The sequence below is a fragment of the Rhipicephalus microplus genome, chromosome 3, assembly GCF_043290135.1.
Source record: "Rhipicephalus microplus isolate Deutch F79 chromosome 3, USDA_Rmic, whole genome shotgun sequence".
NCBI lineage: Eukaryota > Metazoa > Arthropoda > Arachnida > Ixodida > Ixodidae > Rhipicephalus > Rhipicephalus microplus.
Window position 1 is genome coordinate 265,935,859 of NC_134702.1, and position 22,833 is coordinate 265,958,691.

A 22,833-nucleotide genomic window follows, 5' to 3' on the forward strand; every position below is an offset into this window, starting at 1 on the left:
TAGGGGAAGAGCAAACATAGTGTATTTAGGGATGGTATCTTTCATCGCAGGAGATAGGAAGTCGTCCGCAGTAATCGCAGTGCGATTTAATAGCAGATAGGAGCATACCATCTCGTATTGTTCAATGGACAGAGGAGGGCAAAAGCAAACATAGTGTAAATAGGGATGCTATCTTTCATCGCAGGACAGAGGAAGTGCTCCAACGTTGTCGCCCTGATACGAAATAATAGCTAGCGGCACACAATCTCGTATTCCTCGCTGGTCAGAGGAGGGCAAAAGCAAATATATTACATTTGGGAATCATATCTATTTTCGCACAAGTGAGGACATCCTCCGCAATAGTCGCAGTGAGACTGAATACCATTCAGCAGCACACCATTTCGTATTGTTCGCTGGTTGTAGGAAGGGAATTGCAAACATAGTGTATTTTGGGAAGGTATCTTTCATCACAGGAGACAGGAAGTCTTCCGCAGAAGTCGCAGTGACACTGAATAGCAGATAGCAGCACAATATCTCATATTGGTAACTGGTCAGAGCAGGGCAAGAGCAAACATAATTTAATTGGAGATGGTATCTTTCATCGCAGGGCAGAAGAATTGCTCCAACATTGTCGCACTGATACGAAATAATAGCGGCACACAATCTCGTATTGTTCACTGGTCAGAGGAGGGCAAAGGCAAATATATTACATTTAGGAATAATATCTATTATCGCAGGAGTAAGGAAGTGCTCCGCAGTAGTCGCAGTGAGACTGAATAGCAATCAGCAGCACACCATTTCGTACTGTTCACTGGTCATGGGAAGGGAAGAGCAAATATAGTGTATTTAGGGACTGTATCTTTCATCGCAGGAGAAAGGAAGTCCTCCATCGTTGTCGCAGTGATACGGAAAACGAGATAGCAGCCCACCATCTCGTATTGTTCACTGGTCAGAGGAGGGCAAGAGCAGATAAGGGGTACTTACGAATGGTATCATTGGTCACAAAAAAGAGAAAGTCGTCTGCAGTAGTCGCAGTGGGACTGAAAAGCAGATAACAGAACACCATCTCGTATTGCTCTTTGGTCAGAGGAGCGCAAGAGCAATTCAGTGTTTTCGACATGGTATGTTTCATCGCACGAGGCAGGAAGGCGTCCACAGTGATCGCAGTGCGATTGAATAGTAGATAGCAGCATGCCATCTCGTATTATTCAATGGTCAGAGGAGGGCAAAAGCAAACATAGTTTGATTGGGGATGGTATCTTTCATCGCAGGACAGAAGAATTGCTCCAACATTGTCGCACTGATACAAAATAATAGCTAGCGGCACACAATCTCGTATTGTTCACTGGTCAGAGGAAGGCAAAAGCAAATATATTACATTGAGGAATAATATCTATTATCGAAGGAGTGAGGAAGTCCTCCAAATTAGTCGCAGTGAGACTGAATAGCAATCAGTAGCACACCATTTAGTACTGTTCACTGGTCATAGGAAGGGAAGAGCCAACAAAGTGTATTTAGGGATGGTATCTTTCATCGCACGTGAAAGGAAATCCTCCATCGTTGTCGCATTGATACGGAAAACGAGATAGCAGCCCACCATCTCGTATTGTTCACTGGTCAGAGGAGGGCAAGAGCAGATATGGGGTACTTACGAATGGTATCATTGGTCACAGAAAAAAGAAAGTCTTCTGCAGTACTCGCAGTGGGACTGAAAAGCAGATAACAGAACACCATCTCGTATTGCTCTTTGGTCAGAGGAGCGCAAGAGCAATTCAGTGTTTTTGACATGGTATGTTTCATCGCAGGAGCGACGATGTCCTCCGATGTTGTCGCAGTGAGACCGATTACCAGATAGCAGTACACCATCCCGTATTGTTCATTGGTCAGAGGAGGGTAAGAGCAAACATAGTGTATTTAGGGAGGGCATCTTTCATCGCAAGAGAGAGGAAGTACTCCCCAGTAGTCGCGGTGAAACTGAATAGCAGATTGCACACCATCTCGTATTGTTCTTTAGTCAGAGGAGGGCAAGAGCAAATTTAGTGTATTTGACATGGTGTCTTTCATCGCAGGAAAGAGAAAGTCATCCGCAGTAGTCGCAGTATGACTGAATAGCAGATACCAGCACACAATCTCGTATTGTTTATTGGTGAGAGGAGGGGAAGAGCAAACATAATGTATTTGGGGATGGTATCTTTCATCGCAGGAGATAGGAAGTCGTCCGCAGTGATCGCAGTGCGAATGAATAGCAGATAGCAGCATACCATCTCGTATTGTTCAATGGTCACAGGAGGGCAAAAGCAAACATGGTTTAATTGAGGATGGTATCTTTCATCGCAGGGCAGAAAAATTGCTCCAACATTGTCGCACTGATACGAAATAATAGCTAGCGGCACACATTCTCGTATTGTTCACTGGTCAGAGGAGGGCAATAGCAAATATATTACATTTAGGAATAATATCTATTATTGCAGGAGTGAGGAAGTCCTCCGCAGTTGTCGCAGTGAGACTGAATAGCAATCAGCAGCACACCATTTCGTACTGTTCGCTGGTCATAGGAAGGGAAGAGCAAACGTAGTGTATTTAGCGATGGTATCTTTCATCGCAAAAGAGAGGAAGTTCTCTCCACTAGTCGCAGTGAAACTGAATAGAAGATAGCACACAATCTCGTATTGTTCACTGGTCAGAGCAGGGCAAGAGCAACTTTAGTGTATTCGCCGTGGTATCTTTATTCGCAGGAGAGAGGAAGTCCTCCACAGTAGTTGCAGTAAGACTGAATAGCAGATAGCAGCACACCATCTCGTATTGTTCATTGGTGAGAGGAGGGGAAGAGCAAACATAGTGTATTTAGGGATGGTATCTTTTATCGCAGGACAGAGGAAGTGCTCCAACGTTGTCGCACTGATACGAAATAATAGCTAGTGGCACACAATCCCGTATTCTTTACTGGTCAGAGGGGGGCAAAAGCAAATATATTACATTTGGGAATCATACCTATTATCGAAGAATTGAGGACGTCCTCCGCAGTAGTCGCAGTAAGACTGAATGGCAGTCAGCAGCACACCATTTCGCATTGTTCGCTGGTCATAGAAAGGGAAGTGCAAACAGTGTATTTTGGGAAGGTATCTTTCATCGCAGGAGACAGGAAGTCGTCCGCAGTGATCGCAGTGCGATTGAATAGCAGATAGCAGCATACCATCTCGTACTGTTCAATAGTCAGAGGAGGGCAAATCAAATATAGGTACTTAGGAAAGGTATGATTGATCACAGAAGAGAGGAAGTCCTCCGCAGTAGTCGCAGTGAGACTGAATAGCAGATAGCAGAACACCATCTCGTATTGTTTTTTGGTCAGAGGAGGGCAAGAGCAATTTAGTGTATTTGACATGGTATCTTTCATCGCAAGAGAGAGGAAATCCTCTCCAGTAGTCGCAGTGAAACTGAATAGCAGATTTCACACCATCTCGTATTGTTCACTGGTCAGATTAGGGCAAGAGCAAATTTAGTGTATTTGACGTGGTATCTTTCATCGAAGGAGAGAGGAAGTCCTCCGCAGTAGTCGCAGAAAGACTGAATAGCAGATAGCAGCACACCATCTCGTATTGTTGATTGGTGAGAGGTGGGAATGAGCAAACATAGTGTATTTAGAATAGTATCTTTCATCGCAGGAGATAGGAAGTCGTCCGCAGTAATCGCAGTGCGAATGAATAGCAGATAGCAGCATACCATCTCGTTTTGTTCAATGGCCAAAGGAGGGCAAAAGCAAACATATAGTAATTAGGGTTGCTATCTTTCATCGCAGGACAGAGGAAGTGCTCCAACGTTGGCGCACTGATACGAAATAATAGCTAGCGGCACACAATCTCGCATTCTTCACGGGTCAGAGGAGGGCAAAAGCAAATATATTACAATTGGGAATCATATCTATTATCGCAGAAGTGAGGACGTCCTCCGCAGTAGCCGCAGTGAGACTGAATAGCAATCAGCAGCACACCATTTCGTACTGTTCACTGGTCATAGAAAGGGAACTGCAAACATAGTGTATTTTGGGAAGGTATCTTTCATCGCACGAGACAGGAAGTCGTCCGCCGTGATCGCAATGCGATTGAATAGCAGATAGCAGCATACCATATTGTATTGTCCAATGGTCAGAGGAGGGCAAAAGCAAACATAGTGTAATTGGGGATAATATCTTTCATCGCAGGACAGAAGAATTGCTCCAACATTGTCGCGCTGATACGAAATAATAACTAGCGCCACACAATCTCGTATTGTTCACTGGTCAAAGGAGGGTAAAAGCAAATATATTACATTCAGGAATAATATCTATTATCGCAGAAGTGAGGATGTCCTCCGCAGTAGTCGCAGTGAGACTGAATAGCAGTCAGCAGCACACCATTTCGTACTGTTCACTGGTCATAGGAAGGGAAGAGCAAACATAGTAAATTTAGGGATGGTATCTTTCATCGCAGGAGAAAAGAAGTCCTCCATCGTTGTCGCAGTGATACGGAAAACGTGATAGCAGCCCACCACCTCGTATTGTTCAATGGTCAGAGGAGGGCAAGAGCAAATATAGGGTATTTAGGAATGCTATCTTTGATCACAGAAGAGAGGAAGTCCTGTGCAGTAGTTGCGGTGAGACTGAATAGCAGTCACCAGCACACCATTTCGCATTGTTCGCTGGTCATAGGAAGAAATGAGCAAACGTAGTGCATTTAGGACTGGTATCTTTCATCGCAAGAGAGAGGAAGTCCTCCCCAGTAGTCGCAGTGAAACTGAATAGCAGATTGCACACCATCTCGTATTGTTCACTGGTCAAAGGAGGGCAAGAGCAAATTTAGTGTATTTGACATGGTATCTTTCATCGCCGGAGAGAGGAAGTCCTGCGCAGTAGTCGCAGTAATACTGAATAGCAGATAGCAGCACACCATCTGGTATCGTTCATTGGTGAGAGGTTGGAAAGAGCAAACATAGTGTATTTAGGGATGGTATGTTTCATCGCAGGAGATAGGAAGTCGTCCGCAGCAATCACAGTGCGAATGAATAGCAGATAGCAGCATACCATCTCGTATTGTTCAATGAACAGAGGAGGGCAAAAGCAAACATAGTGTAAATAGGGATGCTATCTTTAATCGCAGGACATAGGAAGTGCTCTAACGTTGTCGCCCTGATACGAAATAATAGCTAGCGGCACACAATCTCGTATTCTACGCTGGTCAGAGGAGGGCAAAAGCATACATAATACATTTTGGAATCATATTTATCATCGCAGAAGTGAGGACGTATTCCGCAGTAGTCGCAGTGAGACTGAATAGCAGTCAATAGCACACCATTTCGTATTGTTCGCTGGTCATAGGAAGCGAAGTGCAAACATAGTATATTTTGGAAAGGTATCTATCATCGTAGGTGACAGGAAGTCGGTCGCAGTAATCGCAGTGCGAATGAATAGCAGATAGCAGGTTACCATCTCGTATTGTTCAATGGTCAGAGGAGGGCAAGAGCAAACATAGTGTATTGGGGGATGGTATCTTTCATCGCAAGACAGAATAATTGCTCCAACGTTGTCGCACTGATACGAAATAACAGCTAGCGGCACACAATCTCGTATTGTTCACTGGTCAGAGGAGGGCAATAGCAAATATATTTTATTTAGGAATAATATCTATTATCGCACGAGACGGGAAGTCGTCCGCAGTGATCGCAGTGCGATTGAATAGCAGATAGCAGCATACCATCTCGTACTGTTCAAAAGTCAGAGCAGGGCAAAAGCAAATATAGGTACTTAGGAATGGTATCATTGATCACAGAAGAGAGGAAGTCCTCCGCAGTAGTCGCAGTGAGACTGAATAGCAGATAGCAGAAAAATATCTCGTATTGTTCTTTGGTCAGAGGAGGGCAAGAGCAATTTAGTGTATTTGACATGGTAACTTTCATCGCAGGAGAGAGGATGTCTTCCGCAGTTGTCCCAGTTAAACTGAATACCAGATAGCAGCACACCATTTCGTATTGTTCGCTGGTCATAAGAAGGGAGGAGCAAACGTACTGCATTTAGGGATGGCATCTTTCATCGCAAGAGAGAAGAAGTGCTCGCCAGTTGTCGCAGTGAAACTGAATAGCAGGTTGCACGCCATCTCGTATTGTTCACGGGTCAGAGGAGGGCAAGAGCAAATTTAGTGTATTTGACATGGTATCTTTCATCGCAGGAGAGAGGAAGTCCTCTGCAGTAGTCGCAGTAAGACTGAATAGCAGACAGCAGCACACCATCTCGTATTGTTCATTGGTGAGAGGAGGGGAAGAGCAAACATAGTGTATTTAGAATAGTATCTTTCATCGCAGGAGATAGGAAGTCGTCCGCAGTAATCGCAGTGCGAATGAATAGCAGATAGCAGCATACCATCTTGTATTGTTCAATGGTCAGAGGAGGGCAAAAGCAAACATAATGTAATTAGGGATGCTATCTTTCATTGCAGGACAGAGGAAGTGCTCCAACGTTGACGCACTGATACTAAATAATAGCTAGCGGCCCACAATCTCGTATTCTTCACTGGTCAAAGGAGGGCAAAAGCAAGTATTTTACATTTGGGAATCATATCTATTATCGCAGAAGTGAGGCCATCCTCGGCAGTAGTCGCAGTGAGACTGAATAGCAGTCAGCAGCACACCATTTCGTATTGTTCGCTGGTCATAGAAAGGGAACTGCAAACATAGTGTATTTTGGGAAGGTATCTTTCATCGCATTAGACTGGAAGTCGTCCGCCGTGGTCGCAATGCGATTGAATAGCAGATAGCAGCATACCATATTGTATTGTTCAATGGTCAGAGGAGGGCAAAAGCAAACTTAGTGTAATTGGGGATAATATCTTTCATCGCAGGACAGAAGAATTGCTCCAACATTGTCGCGCTGATACGAAATAATAACTAGCGCCACACAATCTCGTATTGTTCACTGGTCAAAGGAGGGTAAAAGCAAATATATTACATTCAGGAATAATATCTATTATCGCAGGAGTGAGGAAGTCCTCCGCAGTAGTCGCAGTCAGACTAAATAGCAGTCAGCAGCACACAATTTCGTACTGTTCACTGGTCATAGGAAGGGAAGAGCAAACATAGTAAATTTAGGTATGGTATCTTTCATCGCAGGAGAAAAGAAGTCCTCCATCGTTGTCGCAGTGATACGGAAAACGTGATAGCAGCCCACCACCTCGTATTGTTCACTGGTCAGAGGAGGGCAAGAGCAAATATAGGGTATTTAGGAATGCTATCTTTGATCACAGAAGAGAGGAAGTCCTGTGCAGTAGTTGCGGTGAGACTGAACAGCAGTCACCAGCACACCATTTCGCATTGTTCGCTGGTCATAGGAAGAAATGAGCAAACGTAGTGCATTTAGGACTGGTATCTTTCATCGCAAGAGAGAGGAAGTCCTCCCCAGTAGTCGCATTGAAACTGAATAGCAGATTGTACACCATCTCGTATTGTTCACTGGTCAAAGGAGGGCAAGAGCAAGTTTAGTGTATTTGACATGGTATCTTTCATCGCCGGAGAGAGGAAGTCCTCCGCAGTAGTCGCAGTAAGACTGAATAGCAGATAGCAGCACACCATCTCGTATTGTACATTGGTGAGAGGAGGGGAAGAGCAAACATAGTGTATTCAGGGATAATATCTTTCATCGCAGGAGATAGGAAGTCGTCCGCAGTAATCGCAGTGCGAATGAATAGAAGATAGCAGCATACCATCTCGTATTCTTCAATGGTCAGAAGAGGGCAAAAGCAAACATAATTAATTAGGGATGCTATATTGTAATTAGGGATGGTATCTTTCATCGCAGGGTAGAGGAAGTGCTCCAACGTGTCCGCACTGATACGAAATATTAGCTAGCGGCACACAATCTCGTATTCTTCACTGGTCAGAGGAGGGCAAAAGAAAATATATTACATTTGGGAATCATATCTATTATCGCAGAAGTGAGGACGTCCTCCGCAGTAGTCGCAGTGAGACTGAATAGCAGTCAGCAGCACACCATTTCGTATTGTTCGCTGGTCATGGAAAGGGAAGTACAAACATAGTGTATTTTGGGAAGGTATCTTTCTTCGCGCGAGACAGGAAGTCGTCCGCAGTGATCGCAGTGCGATTGAATAGCAGATAGCAGCATACCATCTCGTATTGTTCACTGGTCAGAGGAGGGCAAGAACAAATATGGGGTACTTACAAATGGTATCAATGATCACAGAAGAGAGAAAGTCCTCCGCAGAAGTCGCCGTGAGACTGAATAGCAGACAGCAGAACACCATCTCGTAGTATTCTTTGGTCAGATAAGGGCAAGAGCAATTTAGTGTATTTGACATGGTATCTTTCATCACAGGAGAGAGGATGTCCTCCGCAGTTGTCCCAGTGAAACCGAATAACATATAGCAGCACACCATCTCGTATTGTTCATTGGTCAGAGGAGAGCAAGAGCAAACATAGTGTATTTAGGGATGGTCTCTTTCATCGCAAAAGACAGGAAGTCCTGCACAGTAGTTTCAGTGAGACTGATTAGCAGTCAGCAGCACACCTTTTCGTATTGTTCGCTGGTCATAAGAAGGGAAAAGCAAACGCAGAGCTTTTAGGAATGGTATCTTTCTTCGCAAGAGAGAGAAAATCCTCCCCAGTAGTCGCAGTGAAGCTTAATAGCAGATAGCACACCATCTCGTAGTGTTCACTGGTCAGAGGAGGGCAAGAGCAAATTTAGTGTATTTGACATGGTATCTTTCATCGCAAAAGAGAGCAAGTGTTCCGCAGTAGTTGCAGTAAGACTGAATAACAGATAGCAGCATACCATCTCCTATTGTTCCATGGACAGAGGAGGGCAAAAGCAAACATATTGTAAATAGGGATGCTATCATTCATCGCAGGACAGAGGAAGTGCTCCAACGTTGTCGCCCTGATACGAAATCATAGCTAGCGGCACACAATCTTGTATTCTACGCTGGTCAGAGGAGGGCAAAAGCAAATATAATACATTTTGGAATCATAATTATCATCGCAGAAGTGAGGACGTATTCCGCAGTAGTCGCACTGAGACTGAATAGCAGTCAGCAGCACACCATTTCGTATTGTTCGCTGGTCATAGGAAGCGAAGTGCAAACATAGTATATTTTGGAAAGGTATCTATCATCGTAGGTGACAGGAAGTCGGCCGCAGTAATCGCAGTGCGAATGAATAGCAGATAGCAGGTTACCATCTCGTATTGTTCAATGGTCAGAGGAGGGCAAGAGCAAACATAGTGTAATGGGGGATGGTACCTTTCATCGCAAGACAGAATAATTGCTCCAACGTTGTCGCACTGATACGAAATAACAGCTAGCGGCACACAATCTCGTATTGTTCACTGGTCAGAGGAGGGCAATAGCAAATATATTTTATTTAGGAATAATATCTATTATCGCACGAGACGGGAAGTCGTCCGCAGTGATCGCAGTGCGATTGAATAGCAGATAGCAGCATACCATCTCGTACTGTTCAAAAGTCAGAGCAGGGCAAAAGCAAATATAGGTACTTAGGAATGGTATCATTGATCACAGAAGAGAGGAAGTCCTCCGCAGTAGTCGCAGTGAGACTGAATAGCAGATAGCAGAAAACCATCTCGTATTGTTCTTTGGTCAGAGGAGGGCAAGAGCAATTTAGTGTATTTGACATGGTATCTTTCATCGCAGGAGAGAGGATGTCTTCCGCAGTTGTCCCAGTTAAACTGAATACCAGATAGCAGCACACCATTTCGTATTGTTCGCTGCTCATAGGAAGGGAGGAGCAAACGTAGTGCTTTTAGGGATAACATCTTTCATCGCAAGAGAGAAGAAGTGCTCGCCAGTTGTCGCAGTGAAGCTGAATAGCAGATTGCACGCCATCTCGTATTGTTCACGGGTCAGAGGAGGGCAAGAGCAAATTTAGTGTATTTGACATGGTACCTTTCATCGCAGGACAGAGGAAGTCCTCTGCAGTAGTCGCAGTAAGACTGAATAGCAGACAGCAGCACCCCATCTCGTATTGTTCATTGGTGAGAGGAGGGGAAGAGCAAACATAGTGTATTTAGAATAGTATCTATCATCGTAGGTGACAGGAAGTCGTCCGCAGTAATCGCAGTGCGAATGAATAGCAGATAGCAGCATACCATCTTGTATTGTTCAATGGTCAGAGGAGGGCAAAAGCAGACATAATGTAATTAGGGATGCTATCTTTCATCGCAGGACAGAGGAAGTGCTCCAACGTTGACGCACTGATACTAAATAATAGCTAGCGGCCCACAATCTCGTATTCTTCACTGGTCAAAGGAGGGCAAAAGCAAATATTTTACATTTGGGAATCATATCTATTATCGCAGAAGTGAGGCCATCCTTGGCAGTAGTCGCAGTGAGACTGAATAGCAGTCAGCAGCACACCATTTCGTATTGTTCGCTGGTCATAGAAAGGGAACTGCAAACATAGTGTATTTTGGGAAGGTATCTTTCATCGCACGAGACAGGAAGTCGTCCGCCGTGATCGCAATGCGATTGAATAGCAGATAGCAGCATACCATATTGTATTGTCCAATGGTCAGAGGAGGGCAAAAGCAAACATAGTGTAATTGGGGATAATATCTTTCATCGCAGGACAGAAGAATTGCTCCAACATTGTCGCGCTGATACGAAATAATAACTAGCGCCACACAATCTCGTATTGTTCACTGGTCAAAGGAGGGTAAAAGCAAATATATTACATTCAGGAATAATATCTATTATCGCAGAAGTGAGGAAGTCCTCCGCAGTAGTCGCAGTGAGACTGAATAGCAGTCAGCAGCACACCATTTCGTACTGTTCACTGGTCATAGGAAGAGAAGAGCAAACATAGTAAATTTAGGGATGGTATCTTTCATCGCAGGAGAAAAGAAGTCCTCCATCGTTGTCGCAGTGATACGGAAAACGTGATAGCAGCCCACCACCTCGTATTGTTCAATGGTCAGAGGAGGGCAAGAGCAAATATAGGGTATTTAGGAATGCTATCTTTGATCACAGAAGAGAGGAAGTCCTGTGCAGTAGTTGCGGTGAGACTGAATAGCAGTCACCAGCACACCATTTCGCATTGTTCGCTGGTCATAGGAAGAAATGAGCAAACGTAGTGCATTTAGGACTGGTATCTTTCATCGCAAGAGAGAGGAAGTCCTCCCCAGTAGTCGCAGTGAAACTGAATAGCAGATTGCACACCATCTCGTATTGTTCACTGGTCAAAGGAGGGCAAGAGCAAATTTAGTGTATTTGACATGGTATCTTTCATCGCCGGAGAGAGGAAGTCCTGCGCAGTAGTCGCAGTAATACTGAATAGCAGATAGCAGCACACCATCTGGTATCGTTCATTGGTGAGAGGTTGGAAAGAGCAAACATAGTGTATTTAGGGATGGTATGTTTCATCGCAGGAGATAGGAAGTCGTCCGCAGCAATCACAGTGCGAATGAATAGCAGATAGCAGCATACCATCTCGTATTGTTCAATGAACAGGGGAGGGCAAAAGCAAACATAGTGTAAATAGGGATGCTATCTTTAATCGCAGGACATAGGAAGTGCTCTAACGTTGTCGCCCTGATACGAAATAATAGCTAGCGGCACACAATCTCGTATTCTACGCTGGTCAGAGGAGGGCAAAAGCATATATAATACATTTTGGAATCATATTTATCATCGCAGAAGTGAGGACGTATTCCGCAGTAGTCGCACTGAGACTGAATAGCAGTCAATAGCACACCATTTCGTATTGTTCGCTGGTCATAGGAAGCGAAGTGCAAACATAGTATATTTTGGAAAGGTATCTATCATCGTAGGTGACAGGAAGTCGGCCGCAGTAATCGCAGTACGAATGAATAGCAGATAGCAGGTTACCATCTCGTATTGTTCAATGGTCAGAGGAGGGCAAGAGCAAACATAGTGTAATGCAGGATGGTATCTTTCATCGCAAGACAGAATAATTGCTCCAACGTTGTCGCACTGATACGAAATAACAGCTAGCGGCACACAATCTCGTATTGTTCACTGGTCAGAGGAGGGCAATAGCAAATATATTTTATTTAGGAATAATATCTATTATCGCACGAGACGGGAAGTCGTCCGCAGTGATCGCAGTGCGATTGAATAGAATATAGCAGCATACCATCTCGTACTGTTCAAAAGTCAGAGCAGGGCAAAAGCAAATATAGGTACTTAGGAATGGTATCATTGATCACAGAAGAGAGGAAGTCCTCCGCAGTAGTCGCAGTGAGACTGAATAGCAGATAGCAGAAAAATATCTCGTATTGTTCTTTGGTCAGAGGAGGGCAAGAGCAATTTAGTGTATTTGACATGGTATCTTTCATCGCAGGAGAGAGGATGTCTTCCGCAGTTGTCCCAGTTAAACTGAATACCAGATAGCAGCACACCATTTCATATTGTTCGCTGGTCATAGGAAGGGAGGAGCAAACGTAGTGCTTTTAGAGATGGCATCTTTCATCGCAAGAGAGAAGAAGTGCTCGCCAGTTGTCGCAGTGAAACTGAATAGCAGGTTGCACGCCATCTCGTATTGTTCACGGGTCAGAGGAGGGCAAGAGCAAATTTAGTGTATTTGACATGGTATCTTTCATCGCAGGAGAGAGGAAGTCCTCTGCAGTAGTCGCAGTAAGACTGAATAGCAGACAGCAGCACACCATCTCGTATTCTTCATTGGTGAGAGGAGGGGAAGAGCAAACATAGTGTATTTAGAATAGTATCTTTCATCGCAGGAGATAGGAAGTCGTCCGCAGTAATCGCAGTGCGAATGAATAGCAGATAGCAGCATACCATCTTGTATTGTTCAATGGTCAGAGGAGGGCAAAAGCAAACATAATGTAATTAGGGATGCTATCTTTCATTGCAGGACAGAGGAAGTGCTCCAACGTTGACGCACTGATACTAAATAATAGCTAGCGGCCCACAATCTCCTATTCTTCACTGGTCAAAGGAGGGCAAAAGCAAATATTTTACATTTGGGAATCATATCTATTATCGCAGAAGTGAGGCCATCCTCGGCAGTAGTCGCAGTGAGACCGAATAGCAGTCAGCAGCACACCATTTCGTATTGTTCGCTGGTCATAGAAAGGGAACTGCAAACATAGTGTATTTTGGGAAGGTATCTTTCATCGCATTAGACAGGAAGTCGTCCGCCGTGGTCGCAATGCGATTGAATAGCAGATAGCAGCATACCATATTGTATTGTTCAATGGTCAGAGGAGGGCAAAAGCAAACATAGTGTAATTGGGATTAATATCTTTCATCGCAGGACGGAAGAATTGCTCCAACATTGTCGCGCTGATACGAAATAATAACTAGCGCCACACAATCTCGTATTGTTCACTGGTCAAAGGAGGGTAAAAGCAAATATATTACATTCAGGAATAATATCTATTATCGCAGGAGTGAGGAAGTCCTCCGCAGTAGTCGCAGTCAGACTAAATAGCAGTCAGCAGCACACAATTTCGTACTGTTCACTGGTCATAGGAAGGGAAAAGCAAACATAGTAAATTTAGGTATGGTATCTTTCATCGCAGGAGAAAAGAAGTCCTCCATCGTTGTCGCAGTGATACGGAAAACGTGATAGCAGCCCACCACCTCGTATTGTTCACTGGTCAGAGGAGGGCAAGAGCAAATATAGGGTATTTAGGAATGCTATCTTTGATCACAGAAGAGAGGAAGTCCTGTGCAGTAGTTGCGGTGAGACTGAATAGCAGTCACCAGCACACCATTTCGCATTGTTCGCTGGTCATAGGAAGAAATGAGCAAACGTAGTGCATTTAGGACTGGTATCTTTCATCGCAAGAGAGAGGAAGTCCTCCCCAGTAGTCGCATTGAAACTGAATAGCAGATTGTACACCATCTCGTATTGTTCACTGGTCAAAGGAGGGCAAGAGCAAATTTAGTGTATTTGACATGGTATCTTTCATCGCCGGAGAGAGGAAGTCCTCCGCAGTAGTCGCAGTAAGACTGAATAGCAGATAGCAGCACACCATCTCGTATTGTACATTGGTGAGAGGAGGGGAAGAGCAAACATAGTGTATTCAGGGATAGTATCTTTCATCGCAGGAGATAGGAAGTCGTCCGCAGTAATCGCAGTGCGAATGAATAGAAGATAGCAGCATACCATCTCGTATTCTTCAATGGTCAGAAGAGGGCAAAAGCAAACATAATTAATTAGGGATGCTATATTGTAATTAGGGATGGTATCTTTCATCGCAGGGTAGAGGAAGTGCTCCAACGTGTCCGCACTGATACGAAATATTAGCTAGCGGCACACAATCTCGTATTCTTCACTGGTCAGAGGAGGGCAAAAGAAAATATATTACATTTGGGAATCATATCTATTATCGCAGAAGTGAGGACGTCCTCCGCAGTAGTCGCAGTGAGACTGAATAGCAGTCAGCAGCACACCATTTCGTATTGTTCGCTGGTCATGGAAAGGGAAGTACAAACATAGTGTATTTTGGGAAGGTATCTTTCTTCGCGCGAGACAGGAAGTCGTCCGCAGTGATCGCAGTGCGATTGAATAGCAGATAGCAGCATACCATCTCGTTTGTTCACTGGTCAGAGGAGGGCAAGAACAAATATGGAGTACTTACGAATGGTATCAATGATCACAGAAGAGAGAAAGTCCTCCGCAGAAGTCGCCGTGAGACTGAATAGCAGATAGCAGAACACCATCTCGTAGTATTCTTTGGTCAGATAAGGGCAAGAGCAATTTAGTGTATTTGACATGGTATCTTTCATCACAGGAGAGAGGATGTCCTCCGCAGTTGTCCCAGTGAAACCGAATAACATATAGCAGCACACCATCTCGTATTGTTCATTGGTCAGAGGAGAGCAAGAGCAAACAAAGTGTATTTAGGGATGGTCTCTTTCATCGCAAAAGACAGGAAGTCCTGCACAGTAGTTTCAGTGAGACTGAATAGCAGTCAGCAGCACACCTTTTCGTATTGTTCGCTGGTCATAAGAAGGGAAAAGCAAACCCAGAGCGTTTAGGAATGGTATCTTTCTTCGCAAGAGAGAGAAAATCCTCCCCAGTAGTCGCAGTGAAGCTTAATAGCAGATAGCACACCATCTCGTAGTGTTCACTGGTCAGAGGAGGGCAAGAGCAAATTTAGTGTATTTGACATGGTATCTTTCATCGCAAAAGAGAGCAAGTGTTCCGCAGTAGTTGCAGTAAGACTGAATGGCAGATAGCAGCATACCATCTCCTATTTTTCAATGGACAGAGGAGGGCAAAAGCAAACATATTGTAAATAGGGATGCTATCATTCATCGCAGGACAGAGGAAGTGCTCCAACGTTGTCGCCCTGATACGAAATCATAGCTAGCGGCACACAATCTTGTATTCTACGCTGGTCAGAGGAGGGCAAAAGCAAATATAATACATTTTGGAATCATATTTATCATCGCAGAAGTGAGGACGTATTCCGCAGTAGTCGCACTGAGACTGAATAGCAGTCAGCAGCACACCATTTCGTATTGTTCGCTGGTCATAGGAAGCGAAGTGCAAACATAGTATATTTTGGAAAGGTATCTATCATCGTAGGTGACAGGAAGTCGGCCGCAGTAATCGCAGTGCGAATGAATAGCAGATAGCAGGTTACCATCTCGTATTGTTCAATGGTCAGAGGAGGGCAAGAGCAAACATAGTGTAATGGGGGATGGTACCTTTCATCGCAAGACAGAATAATTGCTCCAACGTTGTCGCACTGATACGAAATAACAGCTAGCGGCACACAATCTCGTATTGTTCACTGGTCAGAGGAGGGCAATAGCAAATATATTTTATTTAGGAATAATATCTATTATCGCACGAGACGGGAAGTCGTCCGCAGTGATCGCAGTGCGATTGAATAGCAGATAGCAGCATACCATCTCGTACTGTTCAAAAGTCAGAGCAGGGCAAAAGCAAATAGAGGTACTTAGGAATGGTATCATTGATCACAGAAGAGAGGAAGTCCTCCGCAGTAGTCGCAGTGAGACTGAATAGCAGATAGCAGAAAACCATCTCGTATTGTTCTTTGGTCAGAGGAGGGCAAGAGCAATTTAGTGTATTTGACATGGTATCTTTCATCGCAGGAGAGAGGATGTCTTCCGCAGTTGTCCCAGTTAAACTGAATACCAGATAGCAGCACACCATTTCGTATTGTTCGCTGCTCATAGGAAGGGAGGAGCAAACGTAGTGCTTTTAGGGATAACATCTTTCATCGCAAGAGAGAAGAAGTGCTCGCCAGTTGTCGCAGTGAAGCTGAATAGCAGATTGCACGCCATCTCGTATTGTTCACGGGTCAGAGGAGGGCAAGAGCAAATTTAGTGTATTTGACAGGGTACCTTTCATCGCAGGACAGAGGAAGTCCTCTGCAGTAGTCGCAGTAAGACTGAATAGCAGACAGCAGCACACCATCTCGTATTGTTCATTGGTGAGAGCAGGGGAAGAGCAAACATAGTGTATTTAGAATAGTATCTTTCATCGCAGGAGATAGGAAGTCGTCCGCAGTAATCGCAGTGCGAATGAATAGCAGATAGCAGCATACCATCTTGTATTGTTCAATGGTCAGAGGAGGGCAAAAGCAAACATAATGTAATTAGGGATGCTATCTTTCATTGCAGGACAGAGGAAGTGCTCCAACGTTGACGCACTGATACTAAATAATAGCTAGCGGCCCACAATCTCGTATTCTTCACTGGTCAAAGGAGGGCAAAAGCAAATATTTTACATTTGGGAATCATATCTATTATCGCAGAAGTGAGGCCATCCTCGGCAGTAGTCGCAGTGAGACTGAATAGCAGTCAGCAGCACACCATTTCGTATTGTTCGCTGGTCATAGAAAGGGAACTGCAAACATAGTGTATTTTGGGAAGGTATCTTTCATCGCATTAGACAGGAAGTCGTCCGCCGTGGTCGCAATGTGATTGAATAGCAGATAGCAGCATACCATATTGTATTGTTCAATGGTCAGAGGAGGGCAAAAGCAAACATAGTGTAATTGGGGATAATATCTTTCATCGCAGGACAGAAGAATTGCTCCAACATTGTCGCGCTGATACGAAATAATAACTAGCGCCACACAATCTCGTATTGTTCACTGGTCAAAGGAGGGTAAAAGCAAATATATTACATTCAGGAATAATATGTATTATCGCAGGAGTGAGGAAGTCCTCCGCAGTAGTCGCAGTCAGACTAAATAGCAGTCAGCAGCACACAATTTCGTACTGTTCACTGGTCATAGGAAGGGAAGAGCAAACATAGTAAATTTAGGTATGGTATCTTTCATCGCAGGAGAAAAGAAGTCCTCCATCGTTGTCGCAGTGATACGGAAAACGTGATAGCAGCCCACCACCTCGTATTGTTCACTGGTCAGAGGAAGGCAAGAGCAAATATAGGGTATTTAGGAATGCTATCTTTGATCACAGAAGAGAGGAAGTCCTGTGCAGTAGTTGCGGTGAGACTGAATAGCAGTCACCAGCACACCATTTCGCATTGTTCGCTGGTCATAGGAAGAAATGAGCAAACGTAGTGCATTTAGGACTGGTATCTTTCATCGCAAGAGAGAGGAAGTCCTCCCCAGTAGTCGCATTGAAACTGAATAGCAGATTGTACACCATCTCGTATTGTTCACTGGTCAAAGGAGGGCAAGAGCAAATTTAGTGTATTTGACATGGTATCTTTCATCGCCGGAGAGAGGAAGTCCTCCGCAGTAGTCGCAGTAAGACTGAATAGCAGATAGCAGCACACCATCTCGTATTGTACATTGGTGAGAGGAGGGGAAGTGCAAACATAGTGTATTCAGGGATAGTATCTTTCATCGCAGGAGATAGGAAGTCGTCCGCAGTAATCGCAGTGCGAATGAATAGAAGATAGCAGCATACCATCTCGTATTCTTCAATGGTCAGAAGAGGGCAAAAGCAAACATAATTAATTAGGGATGCTATATTGTAATTAGGGATGGTATCTTTCATCGCAGGGTAGAGGAAGTGCTCCAACGTGTCCGCACTGATACGAAATATTAGCTAGCGGCACACAATCTCGTATTCTTCACTGGTCAGAGGAGGGCAAAAGAAAATATATTACATTTGGGAATCATATCTATTATCGCAGAAGTGAGGACGTCCTCCGCAGTAGTCGCAGTGAGACTGAATAGCAGTCAGCAGCACACCATTTCGTATTGTTCGCTGGTCATGGAAAGGGAAGTACAAACATAGTGTATTTTGGGAAGGTATCTTTCTTCGCGCGAGACAGGAAGTCGTCCGCAGTGATCGCAGTGCGATTGAATAACAGATAGCAGCATACCATCTCGTATTGTTCACTGGTCAGAGGAGGGCAAGAACAAATATGGGGTACTTACGAATGGTATCAATGATCACAGAAGAGAGAAAGTCCTCCGCAGAAGTCGCCGTGAGACTGAATAGCAGATAGCAGAACACCATCTCGTAGTATTCTTTGGTCAGATAAGGGCAAGAGCAATTTAGTGTATTTGACATGGTATCTTTCATCACAGGAGAGAGGAGGTCCTCCGCAGTTGTCCCAGTGAAACCGAATAACATGTAGCAGCACACCATCTCGTATTGTTCATTGGTCAGAGGAGAGCAAGAGCAAACATAGTGTATTTAGGGATGGTCTCTTTCATCGCAAAAGACAGGAAGTCCTGCACAGTAGTTTCAGTGAGACTGAATAGCAGTCAGCAGCACACCTTTTCGTATTGTTCGCTGGTCATAAGAAGGGAAAAGCAAACGCAGAGCGTTTAGGAATGGTATCTTTCTTCGCAAGAGAGAGAAAATCCTCCCCAGTAGTCGCAGTGAAGCTTAATAGCAGATAGCACACCATCTCGTAGTGTTCACTGGTCAGAGGAGGGCAAGAGCAAATTTAGTGTATTTGACATGGTATCTTTCATCGCAAAAGAGAGCAAGTGTTCCGCAGTAGTTGCAGTAAGACTGAATAGCAGATAGCAGCATACCATCTCCTATTGTTCAATAGACAGAGGAGGGCAAAAGCAAACATATTGTAAATAGGGATGCTATCATTCATCGCAGGACAGAGGAAGTGCTCCAACGTTGTCGCCCTGATACGAAATCATAGCTAGCGGCACACAATCTTGTATTCTACGCTGGTCAGAGGAGGGCAAAAGCAAATATAATACATTTTGGAATCATATTTATCATCGCAGAAGTGAGGACGTATTCCGCAGTAGTCGCACTGAGACTGAATAGCAGTCAGCAGCACACCATTTCGTATTGTTCGCTGGTCATAGGAAGCGAAGTGCAAACATAGTATATTTTGGAAAGGTATCTATCATCGTAGGTGACAGGAAGTCGGCCGCAGTAATCGCAGTGCGAATGAATAGCAGATAGCAGGTTACCATCTCGTATTGTTCAATGGTCAGAGGAGGGCAAGAGCAAACATAGTGTAATGGGGGATGGTACCTTTCATCGCAAGACAGAATAATTGCTCCAACGTTGTCGCACTGATACGAAATAACAGCTAGCGGCACACAATCTCGTATTGTTCACTGGTCAGAGGAGGGCAATAGCAAATATATTTTATTTAGGAATAATATCTATTATCGCACGAGACGGGAAGTCGTCCGCAGTGATCGCAGTGCGATTGAATAGCAGATAGCAGCATACCATCTCGTACTGTTCAAAAGTCAGAGCAGGGCAAAAGCAAATATAGGTACTTAGGAATGGTATCATTGATCACAGAAGAGAGGAAGTCCTCCGCAGTAGTCGCAGTGAGACTGAATAGCAGATAGCAGAAAACCATCTCGTATTGTTCTTTGGTCAGAGGAGGGCAAGAGCAATTTAGTGTATTTGACATGGTATCTTTCATCGCAGGAGAGAGGATGTCTTCCGCAGTTGTCCCAGTTAAACTGAATACCAGATAGCAGCACACCATTTCGTATTGTTCGCTGCTCATAGGAAGGGAGGAGCAAACGTAGTGCTTTTAGGGATAACATCTTTCATCGCAAGAGAGAAGAAGTGCTCGCCAGTTGTCGCAGTGAAGCTGAATAGCAGATTGCACGCCATCTCGTATTGTTCACGGGTCAGAGGAGGGCAAGAGCAAATTTAGTGTATTTGACATGGTACCTTTCATCGCAGGACAGAGGAAGTCCTCTGCAGTAGTCGCAGTAAGACTGAATAGCAGACAGCAGCACACCATCTCGTATTGTTCATTGGTGAGAGCAGGGGAAGAGCAAACATAGTGTATTTAGAATAGTATCTTTCATCGCAGGAGATAGGAAGTCGTCCGCAGTAATCGCAGTGCGAATGAATAGCAGATAGCAGCATACCATCTTGTATTGTTCAATGGTCAGAGGAGGGCAAAAGCAAACATAATGTAATTAGGGATGCTATCTTTCATTGCAGGACAGAGGAAGTGCTCCAACGTTGACGCACTGATACTAAATAATAGCTAGCGGCCCACAATCTCGTATTCTTCACTGGTCAAAGGAGGGCAAAAGCAAATATTTTACATTTGGGAATCATATCTATTATCGCAGAAGTGAGGCCATCCTCGGCAGTAGTCGCAGTGAGACTGAATAGCAGTCAGCAGCACACCATTTCGTATTGTTCGCTGGTCATAGAAAGGGAACTGCAAACATAGTGTATTTTGGGAAGGTATCTTTCATCGCATTAGACAGGAAGTCGTCCGCCGTGGTCGCAATGTGATTGAATAGCAGATAGCAGCATACCATATTGTATTGTTCAATGGTCAGAGGAGGGCAAAAGCAAACATAGTGTAATTGGGGATAATATCTTTCATCGCAGGACAGAAGAATTGCTCCAACATTGTCGCGCTGATACGAAATAATAACTAGCGCCACACAATCTCGTATTGTTCACTGGTCAAAGGAGGGTAAAAGCAAATATATTACATTCAGGAATAATATGTATTATCGCAGGAGTGAGGAAGTCCTCCGCAGTAGTCGCAGTCAGACTAAATAGCAGTCAGCAGCACACAATTTCGTACTGTTCACTGGTCATAGGAAGGGAAGAGCAAACATAGTAAATTTAGGTATGGTATCTTTCATCGCAGGAGAAAAGAAGTCCTCCATCGTTGTCGCAGTGATACGGAAAACGTGATAGCAGCCCACCACCTCGTATTGTTCACTGGTCAGAGGAAGGCAAGAGCAAATATAGGGTATTTAGGAATGCTATCTTTGATCACAGAAGAGAGGAAGTCCTGTGCAGTAGTTGCGGTGAGACTGAATAGCAGTCACCAGCACACCATTTCGCATTGTTCGCTGGTCATAGGAAGAAATGAGCAAACGTAGTGCATTTAGGACTGGTATCTTTCATCGCAAGAGAGAGGAAGTCCTCCCCAGTAGTCGCATTGAAACTGAATAGCAGATTGTACACCATCTCGTATTGTTCACTGGTCAAAGGAGGGCAAGAGCAAATTTAGTGTATTTGACATGGTATCTTTCATCGCCGGAGAGAGGAAGTCCTCCGCAGTAGTCGCAGTAAGACTGAATAGCAGATAGCAGCACACCATCTCGTATTGTACATTGGTGAGAGGAGGGGAAGTGCAAACATAGTGTATTCAGGGATAGTATCTTTCATCGCAGGAGATAGGAAGTCGTCCGCAGTAATCGCAGTGCGAATGAATAGAAGATAGCAGCATACCATCTCGTATTCTTCAATGGTCAGAAGAGGGCAAAAGCAAACATAATTAATTAGGGATGCTATATTGTAATTAGGGATGGTATCTTTCATCGCAGGGTAGAGGAAGTGCTCCAACGTGTCCGCACTGATACGAAATATTAGCTAGCGGCACACAATCTCGTATTCTTCACTGGTCAGAGGAGGGCAAAAGAAAATATATTACATTTGGGAATCATATCTATTATCGCAGAAGTGAGGACGTCCTCCGCAGTAGTCGCAGTGAGACTGAATAGCAGTCAGCAGCACACCATTTCGTATTGTTCGCTGGTCATGGAAAGGGAAGTACAAACATAGTGTATTTTGGGAAGGTATCTTTCTTCGCGCGAGACAGGAAGTCGTCCGCAGTGATCGCAGTGCGATTGAATAACAGATAGCAGCATACCATCTCGTATTGTTCACTGGTCAGAGGAGGGCAAGAACAAATATGGGGTACTTACGAATGGTATTAATGATCACAGAAGAGAGAAAGTCCTCCGCAGAAGTCGCCGTGAGACTGAATAGCAGATAGCAGAACACCATCTCGTAGTATTCTTTGGTCAGATAAGGGCAAGAGCAATTTAGTGTATTTGACATGGTATCTTTCATCACAGGAGAGAGGAGGTCCTCCGCAGTTGTCCCAGTGAAACCGAATAACATGTAGCAGCACACCATCTCGTATTGTTCATTGGTCAGAGGAGAGCAAGAGCAAACATAGTGTATTTAGGGATGGTCTCTTTCATCGCAAAAGACAGGAAGTCCTGCACAGTAGTTTCAGTGAGACTGAATAGCAGTCAGCAGCACACCTTTTCGTATTGTTCGCTGGTCATAAGAAGGGAAAAGCAAACGCAGAGCGTTTAGGAATGGTATCTTTCTTCGCAAGAGAGAGAAAATCCTCCCCAGTAGTCGCAGTGAAGCTTAATAGCAGATAGCACACCATCTCGTAGTGTTCACTGGTCAGAGGAGGGCAAGAGCAAATTTAGTGTATTTGACATGGTATCTTTCATCGCAAAAGAGAGCAAGTGTTCCGCAGTAGTTGCAGTAAGACTGAATAGCAGATAGCAGCATACCATCTCCTATTGTTCAATAGACAGAGGAGGGCAAAAGCAAACATATTGTAAATAGGGATGCTATCATTCATCGCAGGACAGAGGAAGTGCTCCAACGTTGTCGCCCTGATACGAAATCA